We start from the raw sequence: 13,460 nt of genomic DNA, 5'->3' as shown, positions 1-13,460 counted from the left end.
AGAGTATGTCATATTGCTTGTTAATAATATTCTTTTCGTCCACGATTTAAAGAGTTATTTTAACTTGGTGCAGGTTTTATTAAATAGTTTGATTTTGTGAAGGACATTAGTGAAAAAAACCCCTAATTAAACCCTAAACTTTGAGTCCTATTTTTAGTTTTACACTAATGGATTGTGAGCGAAAAAAGTTACTAGTAAAATGTAGGGTTTGCATATTAAATGAAAAAAAATCTTTAAATCATAGATAGGCTAAAATAGCAAAATAGATCTTGAAATTTCGATGATGAAAGTATTAAATTCTCGATTGCTTTCACATTGTTAATTTCATCGCGAACTCCCACTTAAATGAATTAGAATTTTGAAACCCATACAATATTAATAACACTGCATTAATTATGAAGTCAAATAAACTAAAGAAGTATTGAGAGGGTTTATTTAAGGGGCATATATGTTGTGGTGGCGTGGGCGTGACAATATTCAACTTTGTCTCACTTTCATGCTCAGGACCACTCCGTCCTAAATTATTCTACCATTTGCTTTTCATTCCTAATAAAACACGCCACTCCACTCCACCACTACATTTTTATGTTAACACATTTATAATTCATTTATCACCATCTATATATGTGTATAAAGAGTAAACTTGATGCGCATATGAATCACTACTCTATACCTCCTCCTCTCTCTCTTCTTCACTCCGCCGCCGCGGCAACTGGCTTCTTTTACCGAGAGAAGAGGCTATGATCGTGGACCACTTTTAGCTGAAGCTGACAGCATGATCTTAACTTGCCTCCGGCAAGATCAGATCATGTGGCAGTTTCACCTATCCATGGGATCACAAGAAAAAAAATGATACTAGTGTTCTTTATTTTTTCTTTTTATCTGTACTGTCTTTAGTATTAGATGAAGCGCAACTTAATTGGTAAGATGTTTCTCTTTCGTCCAGGGTTCAAATTATCACATACGAGACGGGGAACGAACTATTATATTGATTCTTTTGGAAAAGAAAAAAAAAATAGTAACAATGACGTAGATTCACTATTTTTTTAATTGGTAAATGGTGTTGTCATTTTTTGGATTATGAATTATGATACCGGAAGCCTTGGTGTGAAAAAAAAATCATTTAAGATCAAACTGTTTGCTTTTGTAAAATAAACGAGAATTTGGTGGATTATTACGCTAGTCTAATTTAAAAGTTATCATGTTTTAAAGTATTCGTAGTCTAATTTGTTTTACATAAATGCATTGAGTTTGTAACACAGGTTGCAATCTCTTTGTACGGCATGTGGCACATGAATGGGTATAGATAATTTTTCTTTTTTTTGAATTAGTTAATAGTACTCCCTCCGTCCCTCATAATTTGTCACCATTTGACCGCCACGGATTTTAAGAAATGTAATAGAAAGTGGGTTGAAAAAGTTAGTGGCACTTGTGTCCTACTTTTATATAGTATTAGTTTTTTAATATATAAAAGTGGAATATGAGATCCACTACTAAAAATGATAAAAGTGAAAGGTGACAAATTTTTAAGGACGGATAAAAATAGAAATAAGTGATAAATTTTCAGGGACGGAGGGAGTATTTCATTTGGCATTATTGGTAGGGTGTAGAACTATAGATACATAATAGGCATTAACTGATTTTGATTGATTGTTCCAATTAAGGATCATGATGAAAAATTTACGTTGATAACAAAAATTGTTCTCTAATTATCACCAAATCTCCGTCAAGGAATACATGATTTCAGTGTTAATCACCAACATATTTAGTTTAGAACTCTAAACTATCCATTTCATGTAAATAGCTCTTATATTTCATTTCAAGGTCACTAATACACGTGTACACTTATTTTCACAATTTTTCATGAAGACACAAAAACATAATGGCACCTAACCTTCCTGTCACTTATATTTCAAAATTTAAGAGAAAAAGAAACATACATTAATCTTGGATGAGAAAGAGAGGATAAGATCTTGAACACATAATGGCGCTATGTTTGCTAAGATCCATTTAGTGCCCTTCCCAAAATTAACAAATCTAACGCTTTCTCCGTCCCAATAAATTTGAAACATCTAGATTTCAGCACGCAATTTATATAGTATTCGCTCTGTCTCCAAAGAACATGCATTTTGGATTCGGCACGAGTTTTAATGTAAAATTGGTAAACTAAGAAAGAGGTAGAGAGAAAAAGTAATTAAAGTATTGTTAGTGGAGAATAGGTTCCACCTCATTAGAGAGAAAATAGTTTCTAAAATTAGAAAGTGCATATTTTTGTAGGACGGACTAAAAAGGAAATAATGCATATGCTTATGAAACGGATGGAGTATTTTTTTTGTGAGTTAATAAAGATAGAGTAAAGTAAGAAAGAAGGAAAAATATAAATGATACTGTTTCCATTTTAGAAAAATATTGATTTTTAATGGAACAAACCCAAAAATGAAAGGATTCCATTTTTAATAGGACGGAGGGAATACTATCTAGTATTCACTCGCAATTAAACACTAATTTACCACACCTCACTTGCAAATTAAACCGTGTGTGTAAAATTTGAATCAATGACATCTTCAAATACACGCTCTTAATACTAGTATGGAGTACTATCTAACACCACTCTACTCTACCAACTCAAAATTTATAAACCAGAAAGAATGTGTCATAATTTAGAATAGACATGAAATAGAATAATGAGATAAAAATGGTTTCATTTATGAATACCTGAAGTTTATGCATTCTGGTCATCCACTAGATTCACAAGATGACATAGCTAAAAATAGGATGGATCGCTATCGTGGAGAAAGGCTAATCTGGATTCATCAATAACATAAATAAAGTATTTGGTAAGCCAAAACCAAGAATGTAGACGATTGATTTAATCAATATGTCTTGAAGATGCTAACTTTTTAACAGGTAAAGTTAACATGATAGACAAAGGTAAGAATTTGAGTGATTCGGGGTAACTCAAACGGTGCTGGACTGCATAAAGATTTTAAGAGCATCATTTCTTGCTTTGATATTAAATCAAGAGTTAAAAAAAAGGTAGAAGTACAAGCTTTGAGTAATGTCAAGGGAAGATAATGCTATGAACGAACAACTACTTATTCCATAAGCCATTCTTACAAAAACAAAGCAAAAAGTAAACACACCATAATTGTGAATGCTGATTCTACATTCATGTTGTCATGGAACATTGAGGGAAAACTATCAACAAATTAATGCCTCAACAACATCAAGCCAACCTGCATATGCACAAAATGGTAGCTGATGACGACAACTATGGAAATTTCATAACGACTTCACATGTCATTAAGAATACTACAACCAGCTACTGTAGGTAAAAAAGATCACTTGAAAGTGGTAATTAAGTAGTAACAGCTATCTCACTATAACCTCATAGTACTACTCCCTCCATCCATGATTAAATGTCACATATTTGACCGCCACGAATTTTAAGAAATTATTTGACTTTATAAAGTAAAGTGAGTAGATAAGTTAGTGGAACGTGGGACTAGAGGTGCCCACGGTTCGGAACCGCTAGTTCCGGTTTTAGAAATTGCCGAACCAGAACCGAACCGCGAGGGTGTTTCGCGGTTACAGTTACGGTTACGGTTCCAAAACTGCCGGTTTTGGTTTCGGTTCCAAACAGGCGGTTTTCCGACGGTACTTTTTCGGGTTTTCACGGTTCCGAACCGCCGGTATTTTGCGGTTCCGGCTTGGTTTCACGGTTTTCCGGTGGTTTTGCACGGTTCCGATTTGGAACCTTCCTGAACCGGCGGTTTCGGCACGGTTTCAGTTCGAAAATTTTTGAACCTGAACCGAACCACGGTTCAAAAATTGACGGTTTCGGTTTTAACCGCCGGTTCGGTAAATCTTGGGCAGGTCTACGTGGGACCTACTTTTATATATTGGTTTTATAAATGGTACTTAATCTTTTACTTTCACAAATAAATGGTACCTGATCTTTATTTTATATTTTTTTTGGTACCCATGACAAAAATAATTCTAGGTACCAAACATGTGATTTTTTGTTCATGTAGGATATTTTTGGAAATTTCAATACCAAACATGTGATTTTTTTTTCCCTTCATTTCTTATTTCTTTTTTTATTCTTTAGTTTCTTCTTCTTTCTTTTTTCTCCTTAGTTTATATTTCCTCTTTTTTCTTTTCTTTTCCTTTTCGTATTTCTTTTTAGTGTTTTATACATACATCTAATTGAGTTCATAATATAAATCAAGAACAAAACACCTAATTAAATTAATTATTTAAAGTAATTAAATCAATTGAATTTTTTCATTAAATTATTTTATACTCATTTAAGGGATGAAAAACCTAACTAAAAATATTCAACTCTTTTATCATTATGAATATAATTCACAATTTTAAATTTTTATTAAGACTCTATTGATTAGTTATTAATTTAATGAATAATAATAATAATAATAATAATAATATATAATTCATAATTTAAATAATTGTACTATAACTATTTATTAATTACTACTACTATTTTTTAGTATTATAACAATATAATTATAACTATAATTATAATTAAGTATATTTGAATGATATTAATTAATTATTAATTTAAAATATCAAAATTATAATATTAATATTGATTAATAAAAATAGTAGTATAAAGTGTGAGGAGAATGAGAGAAGTTATTATAATATCATTTTTTTTACTAATTTTGTGTATGCCTAAAATATCATCTATGACACAAATGAAAAAATGTACTTACTCGTTTAGAGTGCATTTTGGGGTGAAAATGACTTCAGGTTCCAAAAATGTGATTTATAGGTACCAAAAACGATATAAAGTAAAGATCAGGTACCATTTTTGTACAAAAGTGAAAGATCAGGTACCATTTATGTGGTTCACTCTTGATAAAATGAGAAGTATTCTCCATAATATATTATATGAGTGTTATTTTCTAAGTTAAATAAAAAAATGATAAAGTAAGAAAGAGAAAGAAATAGAGATGATGTTGTTTTTATTTTAATGACAAGTAATAAATAAGGAGATTTTTTTATTGTAAGAAGTTAAAACTAAAAGCATGTGTGTAATGTGTGTAAAGATGAGAAGTATAATAAAAATAAATTTCAGAGACTAAAACACCTACTTTGTGCACGTGAAAATGGAAGAACAAATACGTTCCAACGAGGTTTCAAACTTGGACCTCTCCTAACGACGAAGCAGTCAACCACTTGCACTGATGGAGGATTATATTCATGTAACTAATAGTTACGAAAGTTAGGGGTTGCACGGGACCCCAGATCCCATTGTAGGTCCGCCACTGCTTACTATATTACTAGCTAAATTCATGCTGCAGAAGGAAGTGCAAAGGGAATTAAATGCCAAACTGTACAGTTTGGCCCACATTGGATGTGAGACAACCAATGAACAACCAATATGTAGACTAAGACCAAAAAAGTCGAAATATCAGTGACAAGGCAATTAGAGTGTCCACTATACAAGAGCCGCGGCCGGGCCACGGGAGAGCCGCGGCTCCCTATAGTGCGGGGGTGGGCGGCCGCGGCGGGGGGTGGGGCGTGGGCGCGCCACGATCGTGGCCTGGCCGCGGCGCTTGGGCGCGAGCCGCGGCCCTCCTATAGTGATGGCCACGAGCCGCGGCTCCCCCCTTTTTCAGGATTTTTTTTTTTTTTAAAAAAAATTTCGAAATTTTTTCTATTTATACCTAAAATTCATATCTTATTTTTACTCTACTCTCACACACAATTTACCCTATTCCCTTCAATTTGAATTTTTGTGAAATGCAAGGCGGAGACGATCCCGGTTATGGAGATTCGGGACAGGGGGGCTTTCCACCCCACCAACGCTGGGGATCGAGTCCCACCCCTCCTCCATCCCAGATGTGGAGTCCGCCATCGCCGGCGCCGTGGCTACAAACACCCCAAAACCGGGGGCAGTCCTCGGCCTATCAGCAGAGATATGCGGGTCGTACCCAACCAGGGACGGGCGACTATCGACCCAACATGGACGTAATTAACTTCCCGTCCCAATTTCAAGCCTCCCCATTTCAGAGCAATCATTCTCCGCTTGATGAATCTGATAGATTCACATGGGAACAATTGATGGGGTCGCCTGATACCCCGACGCCGACGCCCGGTCGTGTAGAGACGGGGAGAGGAGGCGGTGGAAGAAGCGGCGGTGGCGGCGGCGGCCGAAGTGGCGGCGGGAATGGCGGGCGAAGGGGCGGCGGCGGCGGCGGGCGTGGCGGAGGATCCGCGCGAGGTGGCGGCGACGGCGACGGCGGGCAGGGCGGCGGCGGTGGTCGACGAGAGTTTTTGTACACAGACGCCGAGTCCATTGCTATTGCTAGGGCATGGGACGCGGTGACGATAGATTCCATAGTTGGCACGGATCAGACCGACTTATGCTTCTGGCGGAAAGTCTTGGTGGTGTACAATGAATTCAAACCGTCGGGGAGCGTCGACCGTACACCCGATCAGACTCGGAAGAAGTTCGGCAGGATCACTACAGCTCTTCGGAAGTTCATTGGTATATACGAGAACCAACTGCGCACTGTTGAGAGTGGCCGCAGCGAAGCCGACGTAAAATCCCTGTCGATGCAGTTGTTCAATGTGCAAGTAGGCAAGAAGTTTACCTACTGGGCAGAATTCCTCTTATGCGGGACTCCTCAAAATTCCGAGCCATCTGCGAGAACGCGTCTGATTCTGGGCCAAGCCGTACAAGACGGGGCAGGGGCGGCAACTGCAGCAGTAGTAGCGGTGGTTCAAGGACCTTCGACCTCAACGACGAGGTCATGGAGGAGCCTCCCCCGTCACTATCCCGGCGTCCACGGCCCCTGGGTCAACAGTCCGCCATACGAGCCGCTAGATCCGCCTCCGCCACTGCCTCCCAACACTCTGCTGCGGGCCCGTCTGCACCCCCTCCCGGATCGGCCCGAGCGGCGTTGCAAAACACCCTAGCCGTGCAGATGATAAAGGAACTCAAGGACACTCTGGCCTTGTATGAGAAGTCGACCGACCCGACTACCAAGATGATGTACTACGACCTCATAGTGAGGCTGAGGTCGTTGTTGGGGTGGGAGGACACGGCGGCGGCGGCGACGGGACCTCAGAGCGGTGGCGGTGGTGGTGAAGATGAAGTGGCGGATTCTGATGATGAGACCGAGTAGTCGGCGATGGCGGTGTTTTTTTAGGTTTTTGTTTGCGTGTTCCTAAACAATTTTCGTTGTATAATTTTACCCCATTCTATAATACAACGAAGATTTGGTTTTCGATTTAGTTTTCATTAAATTATGCGTTTTATTTAATTATTGTAGTTTAACAATTTTAATTGTAGTAGAATTAAAATATAGACAAAATGGAAAAAATAAAATTTTTGGTGGCTTGGCCATGTCCACTATAGTGGGAAACATGGGCATTGGTGGCCCGGCCACGATTTTGTGGCCTGGCCACACTTTGTGGCTTGGCCCGGCCATGTATAGTGGACACCCTTAGTTCATCATCCAAAAATATAAATTAAAAAAAAAACATGAATTGTGAATCGCGGGTGGTAGCAGCATAATTCAATTCAAAATCAGAAATTCGGAATACCCGATCGCCGGCGGAGAATGATCAGTGTGGTAGATATTCAGCCACTTCCTTTCTCTAACTTTACGAGATGAAATCAAATATAGTTGAAAGATAGTGATTTGGAAGAAACAGAGCTCCATTAACGTTCTTCGACACAGTATCTTGTTCGGGTGGATTTTCCCAACCCAACCCAAATACCACATTTCCGACCCGAATAACATAATTCAAAATGTTAAAGTTGTGTTTTATTTATTCAAAAGTTGTCATTTGTTATGTAATAATTGTGACTGTATGTATTATTGTGTCAAATAGTATCCAAGTAATCAATTTAGTGACAAATAGGATTAAAATTGACATGTAGACAACCCGGGTTTCGTCGTTGACCCGCCAGGGGAAAATCCTAACGAAATGAAAGTTCATGGTTTTAAAAACAAATCTCATAGTCCATGGGAAAAACCGGAATTCGGAGAAAGGTTTTGGTTTAAAAAGCCAAAAACCCTTTAATAAATCTACCCAAAAATCATGTGTCTCTAAATAGTATATGACGCTTAGTATATGATAGACAGTTGCAATCTTATCCCATATGTTCGATATCCCGGTACTGACCTTTAGCTATACTAGATCTACCTCGTATACTTGCAAGTATTTTTAGTGCTAATAAATAGTGCATCAAGTTTTTGGCTCCGTTGCCGGGAAATATTATTGTTTTAAGCTGCTATTGAAGAAAGGTTGATAATACAAATTTAGAGTGTAATATTATTGTTTTGTTTTGTTTTATTTTATTTTTATTTTTCGAGGTACTTGAGGAGAGCAAGGAGCACCACAATTCCATATTCCCTATATAGTAGGCTTCTGATTTGGACAAGGGATTATGAGAGCTTTGAAGATGTGATGAGTGGATTCTTAGAAAGAAGTAAAAGACGTGCAGATGATGTATCTAAAATCAAGGATTGGTGGGACACTGATAAGGCTAATTTCATGCATCGGTTATATGGTGAAAAGCGTTATAATTTGCTGGGTCTAACACGTTTCCTAAGCCAGGTGTGTGAAAAAAATCGCTAGATCGAGGAAATGCTGAAGGAGATGGTCTAGCAAAGGAATGAAGTGAAGTGAGCATAATTCAAAAGAAAAGAAGGCGTGACGGAGGGAGTCAGTAGCTGAGGGCAACAAAGTCTATCTATACCTCGCTGGACCCCACTCCAACGCCTATATATAGAAGAGCATGCAACGCACAATATATCACTTTTTTTCACTCTCTTTTAGCTCACACACATAACACACACTTGGGAATGGGAGATCTGGGGTAGTTCGGGGTTACGAAGGGTTCATTTCTTTAGAAGTTCTCAGTTGCAACACCGTCCGCGTGTGGACGAAGATACAATCTCTTTTAATTTCAGTTGTTTTGCACTTTTGCGGTCGAACTTCACTTTCGGGAGTCGACTTGGCTGTTGATGATACTCGTTATCTTTTCGCTTTTGTTGATTTGCGTTTAGTTGTGATATTTTGAATTGATTTACGTAGATCTCGCTGCTGAGAGTTTATTTTAACAAGTATTATGTCGATCTCTGTTTTATTTTGATGTTGTGGTACTCGATCTGGGAATTTGGTGATAGATCTGTGGTTTATTGACTGATTGGAGGTGGTTGTTTAAATCTGAAGTGATGAAGTGTTTATGTTGGTTGGAGTTTGTGTTGGATGCTTGGATCCGGAGTGGATTTAGCGTCTGAGGTTGGATCTGAAGTGAGAAAAGGAAGTTATTAGATGGATTTGAGTTTTCTGCTTGTTTCCTGTTTTACTTCGTCTAGCATCTATAGATCCGTTTAGTTCTTCGTTGTTATGCATCAATTTGATTTAGATTTAGTTTGCTCTGCTCTGATTTCGTTCATATTGATTTTCTTATGAGTTTTTACGCAATTTGGTTGAAGAAGATGATGTCGCTGTTAGTTAGTACCAGAGTTAGTTATTCTGCCAGCTTTTCGTCCGTACTCTGCTTTTTCAGTCATTGTCCCCACAGTCAGTTTGTTTCCTAGGTCTAGGTAATTAGAGTAATTTTCTTAGATCTGTTAATTGAACAGTTAATTTTCTTGCAACGTTTTCTTGTTACTTCGCCTAGGTCTAGCTATTAGCATAAGAGTTTAAGATTCCCAAGTCAAGTTTAATTTGTTTTCCTCAACCCAAGAAAAATGCGTGGCAGCAGCCAACACCAAAAACAAGTCCAAATCCTTGAACATGATTATTACGCATCCTTCTCTGTGGGATCGATCCCTACTTCCTTATACTAGGTTTAGTAAAGTGGTTGAGGGTTTTTTGAAAGAAGTGCTCTGTGTGTCCGACGACCAGGAATTCCTACGACCAACGAGTTCCTAGACCGCGTGATCTAGTGGATTTGCTGGACCAAGGGAACCTGTTTATTTCCTTCTGTGCGCACCGTGAACACACACCTAAAAGGTTTAACTTTCAAATGGCGCCGTTGCCGGGGATGGATGGCGTTTATTGTTATTGCGTTTAAGGATTTGGTGTAAATATTTTAATTTATGTTATTTTCTTTCTCCTTGACAGTTTATGAAAGCAGGCTTCCATTCTGGAAGTTGGGCAAGCTCATCTGGGTCAGGGAGTGGCCAATACAAGTGGCGAGTCAAAGAATCTACATCTACCATCACCACCAGATCAGGATTGAGGACGGAGGATCCATTCCCGTTCGAGTCAGAAAGTGAAAAGGAGTGGAATTCGTCGACAGAGGAGAACCCGGAGTCGTCAACAGAACCAGAGCATTCCGAGACCAAGGAGGAGGAGGACCCGAATATGGCTCATCTCGCTAGATCCCGATCCGGAAATAGGGTCGCTCATCGCACATCTTGACGGTGAACCCGCTCATGCTATAGTCTCGAACCCACGACGAAGATCGATCGATATCAAGACGAATGTACTCGGAGTTCTACCCACTTTCTCTGGGCGTAGGAACGAATGCCGCTATGAATTTTTGAACGAGTTCGAGTAAACTATGCAACATTCAAAAGCGACCCAACGAGGCAACAGAGGAGGACTACCGTCTTCGAGCAATTCCGTTTGCTCTCAAAGGGGAGGTGAACACTTGGCTGCTAAGGCTCTCACCGGACTCGATCAACATGTGGAAGGATTTTAAACTAGAGTTTCTGGATTACTTTTTTCCATCCAACAAGACGAATGCCTTGAAGAAGGAGATTCAGGAGTGCAAATAAGAATACGATGAGTCTCTGAGTTCTTATTGGTCCCGTTTCAAGGGGCTGCTGGATGCTTGTCCGAACCACGGGATGATAGAAGCGGAGACTTACTATCTGTTCTACGAAGGTGCAAACCCTAAATCAAAGGACTTGATGAACTCCTCGAGCGGGGGAAATTTTACCAAGAATAAGGCAAGTGAAGCTCGGGAAACCTTGGGAAGGCTGATCGAGGCGAAGAAGGCTTATGATAACCCGCGAAGCATATTGAGGAGAGGATCAGCCAATGCAGTAATGGAACAAGACAAGAAGGTGGAAGATAGGATCGATAAACTGGAAAAGGCCTTGCTAAATGCAATTGAGAAATACAATCCGCATGCTCCAGTGGAAATTGAGAAACCCCCTGGTGAGGAGGAAATGCAACTTCAACCATACTACAGTCAGCCCTGTGAAGGGGAGTGTCAAGCTTAGGCAAATTCGATGGGAAGTTGGAATCCCGACGGAAGTTGGAACCAAGGAAGACAGAGGGACGCTCCATGGAGGACTCACCCAAACTTCAGATGGACTGACCATGATCAAGGCCAACCACCTCCACTTCAGCTCACGAATTATGCACACCCTCCGGAGAGGCAATCCAACTGGTCAGGGAAAGGTCAAGAGGGGCAATTGCAGCTGGGGTACAGGAATCAGGACCATACTAATTGGGGAAATAGGAATCAGAACAATCCAGGGAGCTCCTATGTGCCACCTCATCAGAGAAATAACCAAGGAAACTACCAGAATTCCCAACCAAATCATCAAGGGAATCAAGGGTCTGGTAGCCAGTACAATAACCATCAGGGAAATCAAGGGTCTAACAACCAATACAACAATCATCAAGGCAACTATCGTCAGAACCAAGGTTAAGGACCAAATTCTGTTCAATTCAACTCCAGACCATAGAGGAGTTTAGACGACATGGTCCATGATCTAGTGAATTCACAGCAGTTCATGCAGGGTAACCTACACTCCAACAATGACATGGTGCACAAGTTACAAGATGCTCAGTCTGAACATAAAGCCGCCATGGATATGATGGCAAAGCAACTGTCCCAGATTGCAGTCTCCTTGAATGAGATGCGAGGGAATGAAGGGAAACTTCCTGCCACCGTCAAACCGCCAGACCGAGCAAACATTAGTCAAATCACCTTGAGATCTGGGCGGGGTTATGAAGGGCCACGTTGGAAATTGATGAGGAAGTGCCTATGCAGGCTAGTGAAGGGAAATAGAGTCAGCTGCATCAAGAGGAAGGCGCTAGACCTAGGGAAATCCTTGTTCAGGAAGACCTCCAGAAGGGAGATTTAGGGGGATCCCTACCTCGACTAAGAGACCCATTTTTCCTAGACCAAGAACCGGAAGGAGTGAGCAAGGAAGGAAACAAGGGAGTTGATGAAACCCAGGCTGGGACTTCCACAAATGCAGTAAAGCTAGCAAAACCATTTCCATACCGAGGGGAGGCGAAGAAGAAAAAGGATGATACAGAGGATCTCATGGAGATTTTTAGCAAGTTGGAAATCAACCTGCCATTCTTGCAAGCCCTTAAAATGCCTGCCTTCAGTAAGTTTATCAAGGAGTTTATTGCAGGGAAGACCAAGCCAGATGGGAAGATTGTGATCGGGGAGACTGTGTCTGCTGTGATACAAAAGAGAAGGATGCCCTCAAAATGCACCGACCCAGGTATGTTCACATTACCCATCTCTCTAGGGGATATCAAGGTCGAGCATGCTATGTGTGATCTAGGGGCGTCAATAAATGTTTTACCACTTTCGATCTATAAGAAGTTGACTGGGGTGAGAATGGTTGCTACCAAGGTAGTGATCCAGTTAGCAGATAGAACTTGCATCTGCCCTGAAGGAGTGTTGGAAAATGTTATAGTCAAGGTGCATGATTTTCTATATCCTGCTGATTTTTATGTGATCAAGATGAATGATAATGAGTCTGCTGAGTCCAGTGGGGTACTTTTAGGGAGACCATTTTTGCGTACCGCTAAGACCATTATCGATGTCTTTGATGGAACAATTTGCTTGGACTATAACGGGGAAAAGTATACCTTTAGCATAGATGAGGGGATGAAAAGACCTTTAGATGTTGAGAATCTCTATGCTATTGATGTTATTAACCCTTTAGTCCAAGAGTATCTTGAGACGGAATTGATACAGGAACAAATCGACAACTCGGAGTTGAGTCATTCGATTGACAGAGAAGTTGTAGGATGGTGTGCAGCAATGAACACAGCAGAATTGACAGATGAAGAACTCACGGAGGCCATTATGGAATTCTGCAAAAGCCCTGAGTCAGCTAGATCTAAGGGATCGGCTCATGTGGCTAGTCTGGAAAAATCTCCTGGGTCTGGGAAGGAGACGTTACCAGAAATTGCGGACAAAAATCCCTTGCCCCAGGAGACGAATGGAACAAAAAAAGAGCTGAAGACACTTCCACCGGGCCTCAAGTACGCTTACTTGGAGGAGGATGAGACATTTCCGGTAATAGTCAACAGCAACCTGACCAAGGAGCAAGAGAAGGAGTTATTAGAAGTCATCAAAAGAAACAAGAAAGCAATAGGATGGACTCTCTCAGATTTGGTGGGAATAAGTCCGGATCTTTGTATGCACCACATTCGTTTAGAAGAAGGTGCGAAGGCTCATCGAGATGCACAACGGAAACTGA

The sequence above is a fragment of the Salvia hispanica genome, chromosome 5 (assembly GCF_023119035.1).
Source record: "Salvia hispanica cultivar TCC Black 2014 chromosome 5, UniMelb_Shisp_WGS_1.0, whole genome shotgun sequence".
NCBI classification, from domain to species: domain Eukaryota; kingdom Viridiplantae; phylum Streptophyta; class Magnoliopsida; order Lamiales; family Lamiaceae; genus Salvia; species Salvia hispanica.
The sequence above is the reverse complement of the archived record's forward strand: the minus strand, read 5'-3'. Positions refer to the sequence as shown.